The 25111-nt window shown below is 38.9% G+C and overlaps 1 protein-coding gene across 4 annotated transcripts in view; it reads left to right on the top strand.

Annotated features, from left to right (window-relative positions):
* Positions 1-25111, top strand: part of Sgcd (sarcoglycan delta) — a 952204-nt gene that overhangs the window by 358809 nt on the left and 568284 nt on the right. The window contains exon 1 of one of the 4 annotated variants that reach the window (XM_036196809.1): positions 20126-20170. The exons of the other annotated variants lie outside the window; for them this stretch is intronic. The gene's annotated coding sequence lies outside the window, so the exon portion shown is untranslated. Of the gene's footprint in view, positions 1-20125; positions 20171-25111 lie in introns of those variants that run through there. 4 annotated transcript variants of the gene reach the window in all.

Genomic DNA, 25111 nt, shown 5'->3' with positions numbered 1-25111 from the left:
GCAACCTGGTGGAGTAGAGGAGTCCCCTTTTGTTATGGCAATTGTCAGATTTAAAAAAAAAAAACTTGATTTTTTTGTTTAATTCAAAGGTCAATGACCATTAGTAAGTAGATGAGGTGAGGGCTGTTATACTCTTCTTTGATTTTAGAAATCTCTATAGCAGCAGTTGTCAACCTGTGCTTTGTGACCCCTATTGGGGTCAAATGACCTTTTCACAAGGGTCACATTGAAAAATACAAATATTTATATTATGATTAATAATAGTAGCAAAATTACAGTTATGAAGTAGCAATGAAAATAATTTTGTGGTTGTGGGTCATCACAGCATGAGGAACTGTTCTAAATGGTCACAGCATTGGAAAGGTTGAGAACCATTGCTCTATAAGCACTGATTGTCTCTCATCCCTAAAAAACTTATGATGTCAACTAAAGCTGTGGTATGATGAGTTTTACAGATAAGAGTTGGTGTGTTATGGCAGGGGTAATTAAGACGTATTTGTGAAGTCCCTTGTGATGACATTAATGCTCTCCTAAAAAGAGAGATTCTTTTTCTCTACTCTCTAAGGCTGTTCTGTCTCCAAAATAGGAAGAACCCTTCCTGAGGCTCTGCCATGCTGTCTTCCTGTTCATGGTCTTCTGGCCTCCAGAACTAGAAGAAAAGCTTATGCTGCTAAAGCCAGATAGTCTGTGGTATTCAGTTGCAGCATCTTGAAGACCTTGGTACATTAGCACGTTATAAATCTGTGTTCACAAGAGTGAAGCAGAGATGACAATTTTGCCTGCTGAGCATTTCATGTCAGATTTTCCTATGATTCCACCATGTGTCAGCTTCAGCTATCAAGAATGGGCACACAAGATGAAAGTTCAGATTTTTGACCACTAGTATTCTCAGAGTTCACTGGGGAAAATGTAGGAGCCACAGGAGAGAGCTGTGAATATGGTGGAAGGAAATAATACATTCTCAATATGCAACAGCTAAAGTATTGAAATGTATCTTTGTCTCAACATGAAAAATTTCTTCAGTTATGCAAAGATGTGTGTGCTTTTTGTATTTGACAAGACATAGTGCATTCAAAGTAGTGTGGCTGTAAACTGTGAAAGACTGCCAATTGGACCATTTCTTGTTCACCACCATTCACTTGTCCTTCATCACATTGGTGTCCTTACTATCAGGAATTGAAATTTCTAAACTGTAGTTCAAACTGCAGAGAAGTCTTGTAGTCAAGATACTTTCTGAAAAGTGAAGGAGGGGGAATGCAATGAAAGAGATACCATGATAGAGAGAGATATCACGGGGATAGAGAGAAACCCAATGCTAGGGAAGTTGTCAGGAATCCCAAGATGACCACAGCCTGGGCTACTAGTAATAATGGAGAGGATGCCTGAACTGAACTGGCTTGCCCCAGAGATCTGACCAGTGAATAACCTAACTATCATTACAGAACTTTTCTCCAATGACTGATGGAAGCAGATGCAGAGATCCACAGCCAATCATTGGACAGAGCTCCAAGAGTCCAGTCAAAGAGAGAGAAGAGGGATATTTTGAGCAAGTGCATCAGGTTCATGATGAGGAAACATGCAGGGAAAACCAAACCAAACTAGAGGGAACTTATGAAAGTTGGATCAATGGTTGTGGAGCCCACATTGGCATGGTGAAACAGTTGTATAGCTTGATCTGCTTGGGGGGCCCCCTGGTGGTAGGACATTGGGGCATGAACAGGCTTTGTATGACCCACTACCTATGATGGGACTGACACCTCATGCAGTCTTGAGGCAGGGGGAAGGGCTTGCCTCTGCTGAATGTACCTCCCCTTGAGAGGCCTTGCCTTCTTGTAGGTGGGAGTGGGGGTGGGTTGGGAGGAGGGAAGAGGGGAATCTTTGATTGGTGTGTAAAATGAATGAAAAAAAAATTCTTAATAAAAAATGAAACAAAAAAGAAAAATGAGAAAACATAATGGACTAAAAAAAGAGAGACCTGCAAGGGAGCTGCAACTCACAGCTCCAGGGAGGCTAGCTAGTCAAGGGGACCCTAGGAAAGACACAGGAATCTCCCAGCAATGGAGAGATGAATGAGATCTACATGAGCAAACTGGATGTGAGGTGGGGTAATGGAGGGCAAGAGTCGAGGAAAAGCGAGCTTAGGAGAGCGGGAGGTCCTAGTTGGATCAGAAGAGAGTGGGAGAATAAGAAAGAGATACCACAATAAATGAAGACACCATGGGAATAGGAAGAAGCAGAGTGCTAGAAAGGTCCCCAGGAATCTACAAAGATGGCTCCACTATAGACTACTGGCAATGGTTGAGAGGGTACCTGAGCCGATTTACTCTGGTGATTAGATAGCCGAACACCCTAAATGTCATGATAGAACCCTCATCCAGTGACTGACAGAAGCAGATGCAGAGATCCATGGCGAAGCTCCAGGCAGAGCTCCAGGAATCCAATTAGCGAGAGAGAGGAGGGATCATATGAGCAAGAGATATTGAGACCATGATTGGAAAAAGTACAGAGACAACTAGCCAAACTAGTGGAAACACATGAACTGTGAATCAACAGCTGAGGAACCCCCATGGTACTGGATCAAGCCCTCTGGATAAGTGAGACAGTTGTTCAGCTTGAACTGTTTAGGGGGCCCGAAGGCAGTGAGGCCAAGACCTGTTCTTAGTGCATGAGCAAGCTTTTTGGATCCTAGTGCCTATGCTGATATACTTTGCTCAGCCTTGGTGTAGGGAGGAGGGGATTGGACCTGCCCCAACTGAATGTACCAGGCTCTGCTGACTCCCAAGGGGAGTCCTTGCCTTGGAGGAGGTGGGAATGGGGGGTGGATTGGGGGGATGCTGGGGGTGGGAGGAGGGAGGACAGGGGAATCCATGGTTGATATGTAAAATGAATAGAAAACCTCTTAATAAAAAGAAAAATAAAGAGTTGTTATAAGGATTTGAAATAATACAAAGCATTTAGCGTGCTCTCTGGCAATGGGTATTGTTAAAGTGAAAATAACATTCTGGAGGAATTCTAACTCACAAGGTGTGGTTTCTAAAGGACCTAACTGAAGAGTAAAGAGGTAGGCAGGAAGAGCACTGAAGAAAAGCAATGGATACACCCACACACAAATGTTAGGTCCTCTCTGCTCTTCCCCAGGCTTTGCTAAAATGTGGAGATAAAGCATCTTTGAAGCAAACAGGCTAGCTCATCCTCTTGTTAACACCTTATATATGGTCTGGCTGACAGGAGAAATGTTATACCACTTGGTTCCTTTCCATTTTGACATTATATAGTTCTGAAGCTTCAAACCAAAGAACCTGGATCACCAAAAAGTATTTTTATGTTTCAAGATATCAACAAGAGAGAAGCATAATATTGTCAAACACAGATGATCACATGAGGAACAGAATTTCAAATGATGGAGTTTGTTCTGCTAACCAGTATGAATCATTAAGAAAATCCAGGGGACTGGAGAGATGGCTCAATGGTTAACAGTACTGAATGCTCTTTGAAAGGACCTGGGTTCAATTCCCAGTACCCACATGGCAGCTCACAACTGTCCATAACTCCAGTTCTGTGGCAAAACACCAGTGAACATAAAAAAATTGAGGGAAAAAATGAAAAAGAAAATCTAGGCTGAGCTCCAGAAGTCCAGTCAAAGAGAGGGAAGAGGGACTCTACAAGCTAAGGGCATTAAGATCATGATGAAGAAATCTACAGAGACAACTGAACCAAGCTAGTGGTAACTCAAGAACTTTAGACCAATAGCTGTGGAGCCTTCATGGGACTGGACTAGGCCCTCTGCATAAATGAGACAGTTGAGTAGGTTGGTCTGGGTTGTTTTTTGTTTTTTGTTTTTTGGTTTTTTTTTTTGGTTTTTCAAGACAGGGTTTCTCTGTGTAGGTTTGCACCTTTCCTGGAACTCACTTTGGAGACCAGGCTGGCCTCAAACTCACAAAAATCTGCCTGGCTCTGCCCCTAGTGCTGGGATTAAAGGCGTTCGCCACCATCGCCCAGAAGGTTGGTCTGTTTAAGGGGCCCCTGGTAGTGGGATCAGGATCTATCCCTGGTGCATGAGCAGGCTTTTTGGAGCCTCTTACCTATAGTGGGACACCTTGTACAGCCTTGATGCACTGGGGAGGGCCTTGGACCTGCCTCAACTGAATGTACCAGACTTTTCTGACTCCCTGTGGGAGGTTTTGCCTTTTCAGAAGAGGGGATATGGGTTGGATTGGGGGGACATGCACGGGGGCAATGGAAGGAGGGATGAGAGGGGAATCTTTGGTTGGTATATAAAATGAATAAAAAATTTTAATAAAGAAAAAAATTCTTAGGAAAAAATGAAAAAGAAAAGAAGAATAGTGAGAAAACGTAATGGATTAAAAAAGAGAGACCTGAAGACAATTCCAGAGTTAAACCATAATTCCTAGACCTTTGAAGTTGCAGCATCTGTATTTGTTTGCCTGTATCTTGCTGGGTCTTTGAACCTCTGGGTGAGTTGCCACCTGTGACACCCGTAGTAACAGGCAATGACATTTTCTGCCTGGCAGAACTTCTGTTCCTTCATTGTACTTCGAGCCTATCATTTGTCAGCTGTCCAATGGCCCTAGTGTCTAGTCAACAAATATCTGTGAAGTAATTATCATTAGAGGAATGTTACTGCCCCTTCATGGTTGTCAGATGATAAGGGGAAATCAGTCTCCTCCTGAGGTCCTTAGCTTTGTTAACAAAGTATTTAAGAGTTCACTCCAAAGGGAAATTTTCTTAGAAGAAAAACAAACAAAACAAGAACTAGGGCAGGCAGGATGTAAATCTCAGTGGCTGCTTGGAGAAGAAGGAAGAAGAAAAGAAGAACAGCTATGCAATTTAAGCTGCCACGGGCCAGATACATGGTGGGCAAGCAGTGGCATGGTAGGGAGAGTATCTTTAGAGTATGAATTAAAAGCATACTAGATATCAGGGAAACACAAAGTGTTAAAAAAAAAAAAGCATGTTCATACAATGGATACAAAGAAGAAAGAAGAAAGTTATGTTTTTCTGTGTTATTCAGAAAAGCAAACATAGTTACAAAGCTGTACAGCTGTAGTCCGGTAAGGTACTGGGTTAGGCGTGGGCATTCTGGGAAAGACAAGTATGATATCTCATTAAAAGACAAATCATTCTGCCTATTTCTTTAGCATAGCATAAAGTGAGCCCAATTTCCTCAGAGGTGGGCCTTTGACCAGGTGCTTGAACTGGCCCACCTGCAATGTTAGCTGTGTACCTGTACTGGCTAGTTTTCTGTCAACTTGACGCAAGCTAAAGTGGAGAAGAGAAGAGCAAAAGCCTCATAAGATCAGGCTGCAGGCAAGCCTGTAGAACATTTTCTTAAATAGTGATTGCTGTGGGAGGGCCCAGGCCATTGTGAGTGGATAAGAAAGCCATGGGGAGCAAGCCAGTAAGGAGCACAGGGTGGCCTCTGCACCAACCATCAGCTCCTGCTTCCAGATTTCTGCCCTGTTTGAGTTCTGAGGAACAGTGATGTGGAAGTGTAAGCCAAATAAACCTTTTGCTCCGCAAGGTGCTTCCATCATGGTATTTCATCACAACAGTAGTAACTCTAACTGGGATACCACTCAAGCAAGAGAATTTAATCTCTTGATGGAAATTAATTTTTATACTTTGACAGTGTTACAGAATCAGTAAAGTTTCTGATTTTCATTTCTGTGACTGGAATTTTTTTTGTGTGTGTGCGGGGTGGGGGTGGGGTTGAGACAGGGTTTCTCTGTGTAGCTTTGGAGCCTGTCCAGGAACTCACGCTGTAGACCAGCCTGACCTTGAACTCATAGAGATCCTCCTGCCTCTGCCTCCCAAGTGCTGGGATTAAAGGCATGTACCACCACTGCCAGGCCTATGACTGAAATTTTAATGAACCTCATTGGGTACATGTTCAGATGGTTGTCTTATCTGTACAAATCAGAAGAAACTTGGGCTGTTGTTAATACATCAGAACATTCAACACAACTTTCATGTTCGACTCATTTCTGTTCAATAAACCATTATAACTCCATCCATTGACCAATTTGTTTTCTAGATGAAAACAAAGACTTCTCTGTTGTCCTTTCGCATGAGGGAGAGGGTTATATGTTAGAAATAATATGCTTTAGTTGACTGCCAGACCCCAGCCAGTGTTTCTGAAGACCTCTTTTCAAAGTTTCTGATTCTATATATTGAGGTCATTATTATTATCCACTTAATCTTTCTCCAGCAAAGAACTTATGGATATTGTAAGATGCTCATTGGTTCCATATTCTGCTAATAGATATGGAACCAGACTTCTGAGAAATCCTTCAGGAGTCCCATGAAGACTAATGTGGATGTTGATGTCTATTTGATCAGCACACAGACATTCACTGTAGATTTTCCACAATGCTGATGCTTCATTTACTAAAAAGATAAAACATCTGTGTCTCCCATAAAGCAAATTTAGTTTATATAGAATTTTATACTAACTTTTAAATAACATTTCCTCCAGGATATCAACATGAGCCTACAATGGGAAATATTTCCTTGCTTTTTCTATTTCATTTCCCTTCTAAAAACATCATACTGCAGGAGACACAAACTACATTCGATTAAAAGCTGCTTTTCTCAACAATGCTTCAATATATCTAAGTAAAATATGTTGTAATAATTCACACCAAAGTCACAGCTGCTGCCTTTACTATTACTAGTTATGAGTTTTCTGCAATTCCTAATCTATACAGAATACTCATTGATAGGCTTGTCTAGTCTGGTTAAAAAAAATGGTACCTACTTCTATCTGAATCTCAATGTTTAATCACTGTTTCAGATTCTGATACTCATGATGTCAGAATATTGATTCAGTTTGTATAAAAAGTCACATCTAAGCCCTTTTAAAGTCCTGTGTGAATTAATGAAAAGAAATACTTGGTCCATAGGATGTCATGTCAATTCTGAATGCTGAATTATATCATCATTCCATGGTGCTGGCCATGTATTATTCTGATATTTTCCCCATGAGATCTTGTCATATGGAAATCCTTTTGGTTCTTAAATGCTGAATGCAGTGATCCATGTTTCTAATTGTTCTCAGTTTAACACACAATGAAAAAACCAAACAATTACATTAAATTATGCTAAGGTATAGAAAAGCAAACATTCATTTTCAGTGTACACTGCCTAACTTAGCTAATGTAGCTTAGTGCTACTTAAGTGTTAAAAACAAGAGGGTGAAAGGGTAACATAAGCCTAACTTGTTAGTTTCAGCCCCTACCCCAGAGATTGATACACAAAATATTCTGAGGTAATCTGAAAAGATAATTTATTATGATACTAGACTTAGAACTACCAAAAGAAACTTACAAAATTGTGTTCACATTTGTTAACATTTCTGGAGATCAGCTAAGGTGGAATAGTATTTCATTTCCCAGTAGACTTGTAAACATTTGAATTATAATTTAAATCTTAGAAAATGCACAAATCTGCTTTTCATTACATATTAATATGGTCCTAAGTGCTCCATAACCATTAGCAATTTAGCTGTATTATTTAAAGTGTGCATGCATAAATGCACATGCTTAATATTTTGACTTTTTCTCTGTGTAAAAATAAACCTGCTTGAAATATTAATGAGTACAGTGACCCAAGATCTTTGGAAGGCATTCTACTTTCAGAACATTTTGTTGAGTATTAATTAAAGACATTACTAATTGGCTTTGTGAAGGTTCTATGTTATTTTTTCCTTTGGACCGTATAATGACTAAAATTACTTACATTGCAAAAAACTTTGTAACCTTTAAGATTACATGAAAATGTAGCTAAACTGTTGTTTCCATATTAAGTTGTCGTAAATCCTATGGGGATTGTTCACATACCAGAGACTAATTCCTATTGAATTATCTTACATTTAGTTAATGTTTTAAAATTTTCATAGCCCCTTCTTACTCCCTTTACATTTGACCTTCAGAATAAGACCAAGAGTATAGTCACATAGGCATTATAATCTTTAATTTCTGAGCTCATTTGTTCAGTAACAAGGCAAGAGATAGCTGGCCAGCATTAAATTATTTCAGAGAAGAGCTTCATGTATTAGCTGAAACTCTCTTTTGGTATTCTGGATGCATGTCTGGGGTACATGCTCATAATGGGGTACATGTACATGGATGTACTCTCGGGGTACATTCTCATCATTATTTCTATTTTTGGCCATATTCTGTAGTTATATTTTATGCCAATATCTAAATCGGGTTAGGAATAGAACTTTCATTAATTTGATACTGGTATGTAAGCAAGTCTTTTTGGAGAATGAACATGAGTGACCCGTCTATTGTAAGGAGCACATATTAAAACAGTATGTTAGAGGTGGGAAGCTCTTCCTTCTCAGAACATGTTTTAAAAACTGCTGTGAGGAAAAGTCTCTGCAAAGAAGCTACATGTGAAGAAGCCACATTCCAAGATGTGAGAGGTTGGGATGCCAAATCCAGGGCGAAATCGTCTTGGGTCATTTTAAATCCCTTTAATAGCAATCCATTTCGTATGTGTTTGACCTAAGTCCATCTGATTAATAGACTAATCCTTTGGAATGTGTGAACAGGCCTTGAGTGTCCACCAGCTCCAAAGCTAATAAAGTCTGTCTGAGATGGTCCCCAAGGCCTCTAACAGAGGTATCACCTTTTTCCTTTATTATTTTACTTTGTTTATTTTCTGAAACACAGTCTTCCCATGTAGCCTTTCCTAGCTGAAACTTGCTTTATAGACACAGCTTGCTTCAAACTCACAGAGATACTCCTGCCTCTGTCTCCTGAATGCTGGGATTAAAGGCACCCACTATCACACCAAATCCCTTTGCTGCTTTTCTGTAACTCATCTATCTGGTATACCCACCAAGTGAAGTGAGAAGTGTCTTGATTTCTGGCTTTCATTTTTTTTTTTCTGTCACTATGAAAGCTTCATGAAGTTACCATGTTGGAGCATGGAATGTGGAATACACTACATTTATGTTCCTGTGCAATAGTCACTCATTATTTTTTTTGATGACTCATATTTGACTCTAGGATAATTTCTTATCCCATTGAGGTGAAAGCAGTGTCTCTTGTGTTGACATTACTTTGTGAAAATTTTAACCTCTCTAAACACTGATTTTATCACCTTTGGGAAGGAGATGAGGCTACTCTGTATTTTGTTCACATCTTGAATTAAATGAGATATCATATTTAGAACATGACATAAGAAAAAACATGATGTTAAGTGTTAGTTGTGACTTTTCTCTCTTTTTCTCTTTAAAAATGTGTTTTGATCCAAACAGAAAGGAAGAAGATATGTGGACAATTAAATAGATAAGGCAAGCACTTGACCCATGTTTACCTGTGATCCAGTTAAGAAGAAGCCAACTTCTGAGACATGTGCCCTCCCCATGTAAATCAGTGAGCCACTTGCTTTTAATTTTTTGGCAGACTTATGCAGCCAATTAGCTTGGTAATATATATTCAACTTTAATGGGCAAGTAAATAATTAATGTTATTGCCTTTGTAGATTTAGTTTTTCAGATATAAATTAGCATAATTAAACGAGTAATGTTTCAGTGTGCATTCTAGCAGCCAAGTTTAAATCAAGCAATTAAACTGTAGGTTTTCTGCACCAAATGAGCTTAGTTCACAATGACACAGATGAAAGAGATGTAAAATTGTTGTGTTATTTTTTCCATGGTCAGGTTGATTGCAAAAACATGAAGAAAAATCTCTCTCTCTCTCTCTCTCTCTCTCTCTCTCTCTCTCTCTCTCTCTCTGTGTGTGTGTGTGTGTGTGTGTGTGTGTGTATGTGTGTGTGTGTGTGTGTGTGTGTGTGTGTTTGTGTGTGTATGTGTATGTATGCCTATGTAGTTAGTAAATTATCCCAAGCACCACTTACATGTTTTAAATCATTCTTCTGATCCTTCAGTCTTCAACTAAGGACTTAAACATGGTCCTGTTTGCCTCCCTTCTGAGGAATGAACTCCCCTTGCAAAAGAAGGGAATGCTATTTGTAACTGTGTACATCTATCCAAAACTGCAGATTATTTGCTTATGTGTAGAGACTGGAGTTGAGGCCATTCATGTGGAACACTTAGCCATATTGGATGCCTCAAATTTGCAAGACCAGCTATGTGAAGACTGACATCATTTTGTTACAGTGTAAGTGGAGAGAAGAGGCTGAGAGGGGTTTGCTGGATTATACTATTCACTGGAATGTAAAAGGGAATAAAACATGAGTTTGTGTTCTTCTTCAGATAGGAAACTTGTGAGCAGGAGTATTTCTTTTCTTTCCTTTGAAATCAGCTCCCCAGGATACTGTCAAACAGATCTTAAACTAGAACAATCTATTTTGCAAATACATTGTTCCTACCTGAATGGGCAAAAAATGGGGCTATCTATGTGGGGATAATTGAATGACAGACATCTTTTAATCTTCAAGCAATACTGATATGTAATTAAACATGCAGTGACTAATGATCTATATTTAACTGCTCACCACTCTGAGGCTCACTGATAAAAGTAGGGTTTTTGGAGCATATTAAAATTGGTGTGTGAATTATTTGAATCTCTTTGGGAGATGGCTTCCCTTTCTTGTCTACTGAACTGTCCAGAGCATTAATTCCTCTTTTCGTCATGTTAAGTATATGAAAATGTGAGATAGGCATGTATCTTTAATTTTCTGTCTCACTAGTGATTTGGCATTTTAGTATATCTAATATCTTAAGGGAGCAAGACTTATCTTCTTTACCCTGGAGAGAATTGTGAGCAATTCTTTGGAAACATGTATTCTATTGCTCATACTCTCTCATGATGGAATGTAGTTCTTTCCTTTGGTCTCAGCTATCCATGTTAAGACCTTGTCAACAGGCCAGGGTCTAATTAAACATTTGCTCAAATGTGATAAATCCTCTCTCTACATTTCTTTTGGCCCAGCTTCATTTTTCTACTGTCCACATTAGTATCCATGACTTCTGATATCTATTATCAGTATTTAAAATCAAGTAAATCTTTTGATTGTGACTAGCTTCTAATAGTCCCCATCTTAAGACATGGGAGGTAGCTCCTTGACTAGCCCGTCATTGACTTTGGGATGATCCTAATGGTCAGTGGTTCTAGATATGGTTTTGGTCAAAACCATGGACATAACAGCACACTTAGTATAAATTATAAATGACACATACGTTCCCCTAGCAGCTCACCCATGGTTTGGTTTAAAAATAATTATGTGTATAATATGGCTTGTCAAGAATGAGCTCCCTTATGGATCTTTTCTAGTGCAGTAGTAACCTGTGTACATAATCTTATCATCCTATTTTAAATGAGGTCCTATTAGTGATCCACATTTGGTCCTGTTTACTTAAATTTGTATCATTTCCACTTTCTTTTCATTGAAGTTAAATGTCATCTGTGACTCTACCTGCCCTTCCATGTGCCCTTCAAGTCACCTGGCATGTCTTTGTGTCCCTACCATTCTCATCCTTGCCCCTGTTTCTGAATATGCCTTTTATACAAGTGAGGACAATATTTTATTTCCTCCTCTTTTGTAGATATATTTCTACCACCTCTGTTGTGTGGCTTTTTCCTGTGGTTCTACTGTGATCATCCCCTTACCATCTTGGGATAGAAATGACCTTGTAGTGAGTTGATATATCACAGGTCATTTAGGAGAATTTCTATTGCAATTAAAAAAACAAATCTTGTTTTTCTCTGCTGAGTAACAATGACATCATGAGATCAAATCTAGAAAAAAATCATCCTGAATGAGGTAATCCAGACTCAGAAAGACAAACATGGTATGTACTCACTCATAGGTGGATACTATCTGTAAAGCAAAGGATGACTAGAGTAGCTACTTACAACTCCAGGGAGGCTACCTAGTAAAGAGGACCCTAAGAAAGACACGGAGATCGCCCAGCAACAGAGAAATGGATGAGATCTATGTGAGCAAACTGGACATGAGGGGGGGAGTAATGAAGGGCAAGGGTCAGGGGAAAGAGAGCTTAGGGGAGCAGGAGATCCCAACTGTATCAAGAACAGAGAGGGAGAACAAGGAAATAGTTACCATGATAAATGAAGACAACATAGAAATAGGAAGAAGCAGACTGCTAGAGAGGTCCCCAGAAATCCACTAAGATACCTCCACAATAGACTACTGGCAATGTTTCAAGAGACAGCCTGAACTGACCTACTCTGGTGATCAGATGGCTGAACACCCTAACTGTCATGATAGAACTCTCATCCAATGACTGATGGAAGCAGATGCAGAGATCCATAGCCAAACCCCACATGGAGCTCCAGGAGTCCAATTGACCAGAGAGAGAGGAGGGATTATATGAGCAAGAGTTATTGAGACCATGATTTGAAAAGCACAGGTACAAATAGCCAGACTAATGGAAACACACGAACTATAAACCAATAGCTGAGGAGTCCCTGTGTAACTGGATCAGGCCCTCTGGATAAGTGACACAATCAATTAGCTTGAACTGTTTAGGAGGCTCCCAGGCCATAGGACCGGGACCTGTCCTTAGTGCATGAGCTGGCATTTTAGAACCTAGGGCCTATGCTGAGATACTTTGCTCAACCTAGGTGAAGGGAGGAGGGGACTGGATTTGCCTTAACTGAATTTACCAGGCTGAGCTGAATCTCCAAGGGAGACCTTGCCTTGGAGGAGGTAGGAATGGGGAGTGGATTGGGGGGACAGTGAGGGGAGCGGGAGGAGGGAGGACAGGGGAATCCATGGCTGATATCTAAAATTCAATTAGTTATAAAATTAAAAAAAAATCCTTTCAGATTGTTAGTGTTAAAAATGATTATGACAAAGCAAGAGTAAATCAGAACATCTTCTAAAGCATTACTGGTGTTTAATTTTAATAATGCTAATTTTATATGTTTAGCTAAATGACTGTAATCCATAGCATGGCCTAGTGATATTTAAGTACTTTAGAAAGCAACTATGTACAGGATTTAATAATAATTATTTCTCTACTGTTATTTATTGGGACCTCTTGCCTCTTAATAGCTATGGAATTTAGATAATCTATTTGATTTATAACTATGAATTTCTGTAAAATATTGATGTCATAACCAAGTTTAAATTTTATAAGATGGTATCTGGTATAGATCATGGTCATTAAATATAATATATAATAATATAATAATGAAATTTGCTGGCTATTTACTTTTCCATTACTATGTTGAATAGATATCATTTTGATGTTTTTTCTTTCTTGAGCTTTAACTGTGGCAAGTGTTCTACCATGGAGATACATCCACAGCCATAATATGTATTTAATTTTATTTGAAACAATCATATAGGAGGCCTTATTTAATTTCATTTTAGGATGCTCTGAGCACTGATACCATCTAAAACAGAGTTAAGATCTACATGTGAAACTTGTACCAAATCTTAGTGCCTTTCCTAAGCAAATGTATTACTCTTGTTTCATAAACTTTGGGGAGGTATAGATCCAGAAAGATGGATACAAACACAAGAAGGTTGGTCAAGTTTACTATATAGCTACATAGTGCATTAAGGTTGCATGGAGGTCCAGTCAATGGACAGCAGTGTGATCCTCCAGGTTCCTATTACAATTTATAATGCTTAAAGGGTCTGTTGGATAATGGGTTATCATAAATGGTACCTTTGTGTTTTTTATTGGCTTTCATCAAAAATAACAGAAACTAATCTTGAGTTTACGCAGAAGTATGTTGGCAAGATGAAATTTGCAACAAGAAAATCCATTTTATAGCATTCCCAAATGATAATGGGTAATTGTGCCCAGTGTGATTGCTTTCGAGTGGCCAGTGGTTTAGCAGCTAGCTCAATTTCATGTCCTCAAAATTGGACAAATGCTTCTTGGTGATTGGAGCCAACAGCATCATGGATTCTTTGATCTTATGTATCTGAACTGCCCTGTAGGAATTTGCCTTTTTGTGAACTAAGACTCCTCAGGTGCATATCCTTTCTTTTTTCATTTTACTCCTTGTTTTTGTGACTTCATCTTCTTTCATTCGGTTCCAGGGCACATTTCTATTTTGTTTGGTGCAGTGGGAAAGAGCAGGGAAATGGGGAAATGGGGAGGAAAGCCATTCCAGCCAGTAGCTTTGTCTTCTTTTCACTATGAAAATCATCTTAAGATGTTGAAATGTCTGAGAGTAGTCTGAGCAGTCTGTAGTACCTCATCCCAATATATATTGTTTCATTAGAATGTGCCATCCTCAAAATGCATAACTCAGCCTTCCATGCAGGTCTACTTTAAGCTCTTTAAAGAGACAGCAGTCCCCTGCCCTTGCTTTCTACATATAGTGTCTTCTACCTGGAGACCTCCTGCTCTTTTCTCCTTCTTGTACTTTTATCCAGCCAACACTTGGTCCCAACCTTGGTCCTATGGAGGCTGCTTCACTGTCATGCCAGGTGTGTGTTGCCTTTAATCTGTGATTCTACAGGGTCCTTTCTTTCCCAAATCATTAGTTATCCAGTATGTGACTTACCATCACAGTGACAAGTGTTTCAAAGGAAGTTGTGTACATTTGCCAACTTAGACTTAATGGGCTTCTAAAGCTACCTTGAATTAGGGACCAGAAGATCTTCCTTCCGCTAAGGCAAATCACGAGATGTATAGGACTTAGTTATCTACATTCATAGGGGAACAATATTTTATTTCACCTCCTGAATTATCAGGAAGTAAGTTTCGCTTCCCTTCTAGAGGAATACTAAATGTATTCCTTCTCTGCCCGGCTTTCTTTAGGACAAACTGTACAGCACAGTGCCAGGCTCTGAGTGTGGACTCTGGAATCATCCACCTTGCCTTGCTTTCAATCTCAGTCCTGCTAAAGTGGATATGTTGCTAGATTTCCTCATGTGTGAAGTAAAGATTATAATAGAACTTAGATTATTTGTTATAGAGACAAGTAACTTGATACATATTCATAAAGCTTAGGTTTAATTAATATTTCTGATTTCTGCTATTTCTTTTCACTGACCTTTATATGACTTTGGTATATTTTTTCTCCAGAAATTATGATGCCCATCATTCTCATTTAACTTATTTGTACTGAGTTTTCAAAGAATCCTCAAATAAAATTTCTAAAATGAAGAAGATACTTTTTACTCACTTGTAATGCCTAGCCCTCCTTCTTAGAGCTTGCCTTCTGGAATTCTCTCTGCAGCCATTGTGGGACTGTACAGCACTGGATCGGTTATTAGCATCAGCAAAATGAATTTCAGGAAGTAAGAACCAATTTTTTGTTCTCATATTTCCTCTTAGAAATTAGCTTTTTCATGTACATAGGCACTTTTTTTCAAGTAAGTACTCTCTCCCCCATAGCCAAGATAACTTTTCAAATTAATATAATGATTTGTTCCATTCTAAGGGATAATTATCTATAATGTTTTATTTTTAGAGTAATATCCAGTAATTTTCAGAAGCTGGAGCTTGTCATAAAATCATTGAAAGATAAGTAATGTTCTTCTGACTATTCCAGGGACTGGCTCAGTGGATTTCAACTCTGCTTAAGAAGGGAATTTAACATTCAAGTTGCCAGCTTATATAAGTTACAGAGGTTGTAGGTGTAGGTAGATAGGGATGACTGAAAAAACTACATTTGGATGAAAAAAAAGTTAGAAAATACTGCTACAAATTGACTATATGTATGCTATTAAAGAAGAAAAATGGAAAACTGTAACTCTAGAATGTTCCTGGTCCAGTATGCACAACCTGCTAATGATTGAGAAAAAAACGGAAGGATTAAATCATTTGGTAATCACCATGTCGTGTCTTGGTTACTTTTATATTGTGGTGATGAAACACCAAGAACTAGCCAACTTAGAAAAGAAAAAGTTTATTGGAGGACTTACAGCTTCAGAGGGTAAATCGATTACCATCATGATGGGGAACATGGCAGCAGCCAGTCAGGCATTGTGCTGGAGCATTAGCTGGAAGCTTATACTTTGATCCATAAGCATGAGGTAGATGGAGAGAGAGCTTACTAGAAATGTGTGAGCTTTTGAAATCTCAAAGCCCATTACCAGTGACATACTTCTTCCAATAATGCCCTACCTCCCAATCCTTTCTAAACAAGTCCACTAATCGTAGACCAAGTATTCAAATATATGAGCCTATGGGGCCATTTCCATTCAAGCCACCACATTCCCCAATCTGATTTTGTATTTCTTCTGAGAGAGCATAGCTCATCTTTAAGTTCAAATGAACTCTAAATATTAAATCCATTCAGATACTGGGGGATCTCAATGACAGAAATGGAAATGAGAACAGTGGAGTCATCAGGGACCAGGTCTCAGAGGGTCGTCTAAAGCATGTTAATAATTTGGTATTATATTCTACAGGCAGTGGGAGGCTTTCACAGTTTTGGACATAAATGTGGAGGCAGTTTATTTTTATAGGCTATTTCCAGATGTAAGGTAGGCAGTATGCTGGGATCACCATTGGGAGAGTATGACAATAACCCAGGTAAGTAAGTGGGGATCTGCTTTTGGTATCCAAGACTGGGCTTTGGGAGAGCAGCAGTTCTGGAGCTCATCTTCTTGTAAGAGTCAGTGATTCAGCCATCTGAAAGGACTTGAGTAGGCAGCCATATTGCTGCGATATCATGGGAGATGCTTCCCTGACTCTTCTAGGAGATATAATCCCACAGCAACTTTCCTAGTTCCCTGGTTCTTAAAATATTTCTTCCCCATCTTTCCTGATGTTGCCTGAGCTTTAGATATGGAGTAGTGGTGTAGACATTTCCTTTGGGACTGGGCACACCACAGTCACTTGTTCTCTGTATTTTTACTGGTTGTGGTTTTCTGTAATAGTTTCCTTCTCTTGCAAGGAGAAGATTCTTTGATGAGAGATGAGAGCTGTACTTAAGTACAGGAAGAAGAATAGATTTTTAGAATCTAGTTACATATTATGCTGATTTGGTAGGATGCCAATCGAGGGTCCTTTGAGATCTGTGACCTCACTAGCCCTAGATAATTACACAGCTGTTGGTTATCACCAAGATATGAATCTGCCCAAGCAAAACCTGAAGAAGGGCATTACCAATAGACATAATAACACAGAAAGGGGAATCTTGTAGGTCTCCACTCATAGACAAAGAAGAATAGGCAACTAACTGATGAATCTGAGAGTGGGAGAAATTGTCTTCCCAGACATAAAACCCCTAACTGGTTATCTAATACCAGCGGTCAGTCCTGAACTTTTATAGATACAAGTAACACTAGATAAACTGGGTTGAAATTATATATTTAGCCATATATGTATCTATGTATGTATATATGTATAAAACAACTATATGTAAACTACATAAACATATATAAATTTATACATTATAAACTGTAACTATTTACTATAGATAAATTATATATATATATATATATATATATATATATATATATATATATGTTATAAACTAAAAAAGAAAAGGCCATAATTTCAAGAGGGAGCAAGAAGGAGGTTGCCCTGGAAGAACTAAGGGAAGGAAGGGAAAAAAATTAAAAACTAAAAATCTTTAAAAAGGACATGAAAAAACCATTTACTGTTACCCTAATGCATGTTGTGTGTGAGAGAGAGAGTGTGTGTGTTTGGGAGGTGTTGGGCTGGTCAGTTAAAGTTGGCTGCAGGTGGTGGTTTGGTAAGTGTTCCTATGGAATGTGAATGAGTTGAGGGACTTGATTATTTGTTTTCCTTGCTGTGAACTGTTTTTTCCTCTGACAAATTTTTCCAGCTTGGAACTTTCAGTGAGTGAGATGTAAAATTAAGACAGACATTTTTTTGATTTTATCAAATGGTTCATGTGAGTTCATGAGCATCACTTGGCTCCAGATGGCTAAGAACAATTATCAAGCATTTCTTATGACTCCTGTATTTTCAGAAAACTTTATGATAAGTGACTAATTTAGCTTCACATTTGCCTGGGAAGAAGAGTGAAGAGAAAAGAATAGCCAGCACATTTATGTAATTCATAGGACTTGAGGATCCTTAATAAATATTAGAATGTCAATTAGTTGGCATTAAGATGAGGAAGCATGATATTTGTAGATGGCTTCTGGCCAGCAAACCTGAGGTGGTAACACCAGTGAGATAAAATTCACCATCCTCCATACTGAGGTACAGAAAACTTCTACTATGGTTTTGTTGGAGAACTGAGAATTAGGGATCTGGGATTAGCATGTGTGTTACCTGGATTTGGACAACTATGCCCTTTCTGTAGTTTAGGTACCTGAAGCCAGTGGAATGGTTGTGCCATCTGTTTTCTCAGCTACCGAAGTTCTTGGAACAAGAGCTTGGGTGTTCAAGTGACTCCCAGTCCATCATTGTTCTCCTCGTTGATATGATGTGTTGCTTTCATTCCCTGGCCAGGCCTTATGTAGCTGGTTATGTATGTCTGTGTTGTTTTATAAACTTTCTGTAATCTACCTCTTGATAGGGCTAAATATGTTTCTAAATCTAATTTAATCTTTTTGGTTTCTAATGTGATTTCAATGAAGGCTTATTTCCAGTGCAGTGGTTTTTGCAATTATAGTGGAGGCTCAGCTTATGTGCATCTAATTTATGCAAATTCAACTGTACGTGCATAGCAAATAAAGTCAGAACTATTTAAATGGTGCAGAGGATTCTGTCCTCTATTCCACACCATGAGCATGTGCCCCAGAGTAAAAGCAAAGATTCCATCTTGCTTGGATCTTTCTCCCCTCCTTCCTTCCTTCCTTTACACTTTTGTAGGGCAAGGTCTTTGAGTGAAATTTATTATTTACAAATACCTTTTTCATGCATCAGTATTTACTTCATGTGTTCAACTAAACTATCAAACTACAAGGGAGATGTATTACCTTGGGTTAATACATTCATTTAACAAACATTTAATGATAACAGATTATGTCCAAACACTATTTTGAGTATATGGAATACAATGAGCATAAGAAAAATTCTTGATGTTGAAGACTTTATAGCATGGAGACTTTTGACGAAGGAGATATCAGTTTCAGCATACTATATCCAAAGACATTTTTTAGTCCAGTGGTTCTCAACCTTTCTAATGCTGCTCATGTTGCATTGACCTCCAACCATAAGATTACTTTCATTGCTACTTCATAATCATAATTTTGTTACTGTTATGAATTATAATGTACATTTCTGTTTCTGATGCTCTTTAAAATTTTTTTATTATTATTTAACATTTTTTTCAATACACCCTGACAGCTGTTTCCCTTCCCCCTGTTCCACCCATATTCCCAATTTTCCCTCTCCCCAATATCCACTTCTCCTCCCTTTACAAAAGAGCAGACCTCCTAGGAATATCCACCAAACATGTTATAACAAGATATAAGAAGACTTGGTACAAACCCTCATATCAAGGCTAGGAGAGGCAATGCAGTAGGGAGGAATTGGTCGGAAGAGCATACAAAAGAGTCAGAGACATTCCTACTCCCACTGTTTGGGGTTCTACAAAAACACCAATATAACAACCTTATATCATATATGCAGAAGACCTAGCACAGATCCATGCAGGCTCTGTGATTGTGGTTTCAGTATCTATGAGTCCCTATGAGTCGTGCTTAGTTGATTCTGTGGGCCATGTTATCCTGGTGTCTTCAGTTCTCTGTTGTCTCCCTTTCCCACAGGATTCCTGGATCTCCAAGGGGTGGAACCCTATGGTGATCTCCAATATGAGCACTCTCTCCTCTTAATGTTTGGCTGTGGTTGGCCACTCCTACATGTTCTGTATCTCTGTTACCCTAGCACATCTTGAAGGCAGGATAAATTATTGCCCAAAGGTTTGTAACTGGGTTGGTGTCCCAGTCTCACCTCTGGAAGCCTTGCCTGGTTCAGAGGACGGCTGGTTCAAGCTCCGAATCCTCTGTAACTAGGAGTCCTCTCTAGGTCATCCTCATAGAACACTGAGAGTTTCTACTGGACTAGGTTTCCACATCACCCCCCAAATGCCTTTCCATGCCAATATCTCCCAGTACTCTCTCCCATCATCCTCTTCTACCTCCACACCTGATCCCTCTTGTCTCCTCCCCATCCACCCACAAAATCTATTCTATTTCCCTTTCCCAGGAAGATCCATGCATCTATCTTGGAGGCCTCCTTGTTAACTTAGCCTTTCTGGATCTGTGAATTATGGCATGATTATCAGTGATCTTAACAGCCAATATCCACTTATGAGTGAGTACATACCATGTTTGTCTTTCTGGGTCTGGGTAACCTCACTCAGGATATTTTCTACTTCCATCCATTTGCCTGAAAATTTTGTGACATTATTTTTTTAACAGCTGAGTAATATACTCCATTGTGTAAATGTATCATGTTTTCTTTATCCATTTTTTGGTTGAGGGACATCTAGGTTGTTTCCAGCTTCTGGCTATTATGAATAAAATTGCAATGAACATGGCTGACCAACTGTCCTTGTGATAGTATGGAGTGTTCTTTGGGTATATGCCAAAGAGTAATGTAGCTATGTCTTAAAGAACATCAATTCTGTTTTCTAAGGAATGGTCATATTGAATTCCATAGTGGCTGTACTAGTTTATACTCCCATCAGCAATGGAGTTCCCCTTGCTCTACATCTTCATTATCATGAGCTGTTACTTTTTATATTGATCTTGTTGACTCCTATGAAAGAGTAATTCAAACCCCAAAGGGGTCACACATCACAGATTGGGAACCACTCCTCTGGGGTGATATTGTGTGTGGCTGTCATTTAAATAGTAACTTTTAAAGTTAAACATTGTATATAGCTGTGATTACCATGGCATTATGAAAATATTCTAAAGAAATACTGTGTCTATCAATCTGACTTTGAAGTATTAAAGCAATGGACTCCAAAGAAATGGGAATTTCCCCAGACTCTCACACTGAGGGAAAGAAGAAGCCCCATCCAGAGGGGAAGCTTGTCTTCTAGAGAGAGATTTCATATAGTTCTAACAATTTGTTAGACTACCTTATAGACAGAGACTGACACTCAGACAATGATGGATCAGTGGCAGGAAGGATCACACTTTGACCAGGTCTGCTTAGATATACATAACCCTAGACCTCTTTCTGAACTTTAACCTTACTTCAGGATTCCAAAGATAGGTATGGAGAATAGTCACTTGATTTCTTTGTCCTATTTCCCAATGTGGATACATGGAATAAATCACTTTTTCTGCTTCCCACTATTAAGTGGGCTCTTTTGCATGGCTTATTGAGGATGAGTAGCCAAGCCTTGATTGGGCCACAGGCTGTGATACTCAAGTTTGATAGCAATGCCACTTTGGGAGACTAAAATGTCTGCCAAAAGGAAACATACTCTTAACCATATGATAGCAGTCATATTCCTTGGCATTACCTAAGTAAATAAAAAATTTGTGCTCACACACCAACCTACTTATGGATATTTATAATAGCTGCTTTCATAATTGCCCCAAACTTGAAGCAACCAACATGTTCTTCATGAGGCAAATAGATAAATAAGCTGTCCAACATCTATATGATAGAGTACCATTCAATGCTAAAAGAAAATGAGCTATCAAGCTACTTATTAAGGAAATTTAAATGCATTTTACTAAAAAAAGTAAAATAGGCCAATCTGTAACAACTGAATACTATGAAATTACTGAGACATAATGTAACTGCTCTGGCAGAGATGAAGACATTCTAAAGAGACATTTTTGTCTCTCATTTGGCTATCAAACTACTAGAAATATGGACCCCAAGAATGTGGAATTCCCCAAGGAATCTCATGCTAGTTGGCGTATCAAGAACTGGTGGATAAACTTGACTTGTTGGCACACAGGCAGTGACCATAAATCAAGTATCAAAACTTTGGGAAGAAGAAAAAGAAATACTATGGGCACATTAAAGGTGATTGGTAGTTATGAGAGATCTGGAGGGAGCGATGGGTAGATGAATGCAGTAGGTCATTTTTTATGGCAAATAAACTATTAGGTATGACACTGTGATTGTGGATTCATATTACTATATACACTCCAGAGCTCTAGTGTATAACTATGAGGAACAAAATCTACTGTAAACTATGAACTCTAAATGTGACTTTTAATGATTTAGCGACTGTAACATAGTTGTCTTTCTGGTTTGTGTATTGTTGGTGGGACATGCTGAAATTTTAGGGGAGCAAGCAGAGCACAGTGTTTTATGGAAACTCTTTGTATGTGAAGGTCAATTTTACTGTAGACCTAAAGCTGTGTGTATGTATACCCCTATCCATTAACCTCTTTTCCATGATTAGCAATCCCTCTCCCCAAGCCACAACCCCTCTTTCATCAGTGTGTATTATACATATTTTTTGATATAAGGGAATAATACAGTCTTGACAGGATCACAGAAATATTTTGTAAGAAGTAGTTGGTTATTTTTATTCTTTGGGGGCCTGCCACACAGCTCCCTAAAAAATCACACATGGAGGCTTATTCTTAATTATAAATGCCCAGCCTTAGCTTGGCTTGTTTCTAGCCAGTTTGTCTTAAATTATACCATCTATCATTTGCCTCTAGGCTTTTACCTTTCTCTTACTTCTGTAATTCTTACTTTAACTCTTACTCTGTGGAGGGCTGTGTGACTGGGTGGCAGACACCTAGAATCCTCCTCTCCTTGTTCTCTGTGGTGCCCAGATCATGACCACCCCAGAGAGTCCACAGAGGACGAGTGTACCAGAATGCAAAAGCAAGGTTTATTTCTGTTACAAGTCACGACAGGGAACTCATCTCAAGCACTCACTGGCTGCAGCACAGTGAGGCAGGGAGGAGTTACTTTTTCTTGGGGAAGTTAGTTTTTATAGGCAAAAACCATAAAATTTCTTAGAGGGGAGGGGCTTAGTGCAGGTCCATCCTTGATTAATCCAGTTTTTCCTGGTCCTGGACTTTGTCTTATTTCAGCTTATCTGTTTGCCCTGTCAGGAGTTTTACAATCCATCTCTGGGGGGTCATGCTATCTCTGGAAAGGGGCATCTCATGGTTAATCTGTCACCACCAGACATCCTGGCTTTGTTCTTTTGTTCCCTGGCTTCACCCTCTTCAGGGAAGGGAACTGACTCAATTCTGTTTGTTTTAAGATATCTCTTCCCTCAGGTCCTTTTGGGTTACTGGGGGAACTGTGCCTGCGACTTTGGTCTTTCACTCTTGTTTTCTTCCCCTCCTCCCAGATTTCTCCTATTTATCCTCTCTGCCTGCCAGCCCTGCCTATCCATTCTCCTGTCTTGGAATTGGCCATTCAGCTCTTTATTAGACCATCAGCTGTCTAAGAGAGCTACAGTAACACAGCTTCACAGAGTTAAGCAAATGCATCATAAAAGCATGCAATACATCTTTGCATCATTAAACAAATGTTCCACAGCAGAAACGAATGTAACACACCTTAAAATCATATTCTATGGCAGTAAGATGCAATGTTGTATGTGGAGCATAGTTGTGGAGGATGGCACCTGAATCATTGTCACCCAACTGATCCCAACCTTCTCTGTGACTTTAGATAAGCTATTTTCTTTCAGTCTGTGTAATAATAGGATTCAACTGGCTGATCCCTGTGGCTTCCTTCCATTTTTTTTCTTAAAATATTTTTAGCTGGATGATTAAGAATTTTTTCTAATCATTGAACTGTATTAGGATACAATCCCTTTATTGTGATGAATTACAAGTTAGGGTTTTTTTGTTCTTTGAGTAATAACAATGTTTTAAAATGTATAGTCTGTCCAGTATTCTTTCAGGCTCCCCTATGGGGTTCATTCTGAGACTCCCTGATAGAACTCTTTGTAAATGGTTACAGAAAGATTTCTTACATTTCTGACTAAAATGATATGTGGGAATTCAGGGTCCCCTCTTGGGGTCCTTCGTCTCATTAATACAATAATTGAAGAATGGACTCAAATAGAAGCTCAAGGGCAATTTTATTAGTGTTTAAAAGAAAAACCCCTTGGGTAGGCAAGCTGTAAATCACACTAGCTGCAAGGATGAAGAGGATGGGGGAGAAAAAGAGAGAAAAAAAGTCACAACATTTTAGATTGAATGTACATGAGACCATGGCTGACCAGCAGCAACATGGTGGGGAAAGGAGATTAGAGAAATGTAAGGAAACACAAAATGTTGGTGAGACATGTTAAGGAAATGTTAAGAAAAGCATGGTTAGAAAAGAGATAGAAAGAAGACAGGTGCTAAAGACTCATGAAGCTTCAAGGCTGTGGTCAAGTAAGCTATTTCACTAAAGGTGGGGATTCTGGGAAAGAAAATCACAGTATTTTATCAAAGGACTTATTTCTTCCACCCATTCCTTTCTTAGGGCTCACTCATGGTGGGCCCATCTTCTTAGGGATGGTCCTTTGGCTAAGGAATTGACTTAGTCCAACTAAAATGTTAGGCCTCCATCAAGGCCTCATATTTATTGTCTTGACAATAAAAAACATTTTACTTAATGGCCTTTTATTGCTACTGTAACAAAATTAGTTTCTTTACAATGTTTGACACTTTGCTTCTTGGCGTTATGTTGGAGAGAATATTCAATGGAACTTATTAGATACAGATGAGGACAGACGTTTTTATTTTAGCTTACTTTTTCATAAAATATTAATTTTTTCTCATGTTCTTTTAATTTTTGATTATTTTGAAATTTTTGTGCATGTGTATATATGTGTGTGTGTGTATATACGTGTGAGTGCATGAACATGTATTTATGGCTGTGCATGTGTGTATAATAAATATAAAGATTAAAGACAGGTATTTTTCTTCATGGATCTCTTTTTTTTTTTTTTTTTTTTACTTTTTTGAGTCTCTTACTGTACTTAGAGTGCACTGATTTATCTAGAATGGTTGACTACCTGTCTTTGCTCCACACTGGCTCCCAGCACTAGGGTTACTGACACATGCCTTTGCATTTGGCACTTTACCTGATTGATGGTGATTTGAACTCAGGTCCTCATGCTTCAGCAGGAGGCACTTGACTGACAACCATTTTTTACAGCCCAGAATGCTGTGTATTTAGTAAAATTTGTAAATGCTATGCCATGTTATCTTGTTCTTATTCATCTCCCTCCTCCCCTACTTCCCCCATTCTTCTTCTCCCTTCTTATCATCTCCTCCATCTTCTCAAACAGCCCTCCCTTCTGTTCTCATGTCC

The sequence above is a fragment of the Onychomys torridus genome, chromosome 8, assembly GCF_903995425.1.
Source record: "Onychomys torridus chromosome 8, mOncTor1.1, whole genome shotgun sequence".
NCBI lineage: Eukaryota > Metazoa > Chordata > Mammalia > Rodentia > Cricetidae > Onychomys > Onychomys torridus.
Note: the sequence above shows the minus strand (reverse complement) of the source record. Positions and strands in the feature narration are given on the sequence as shown.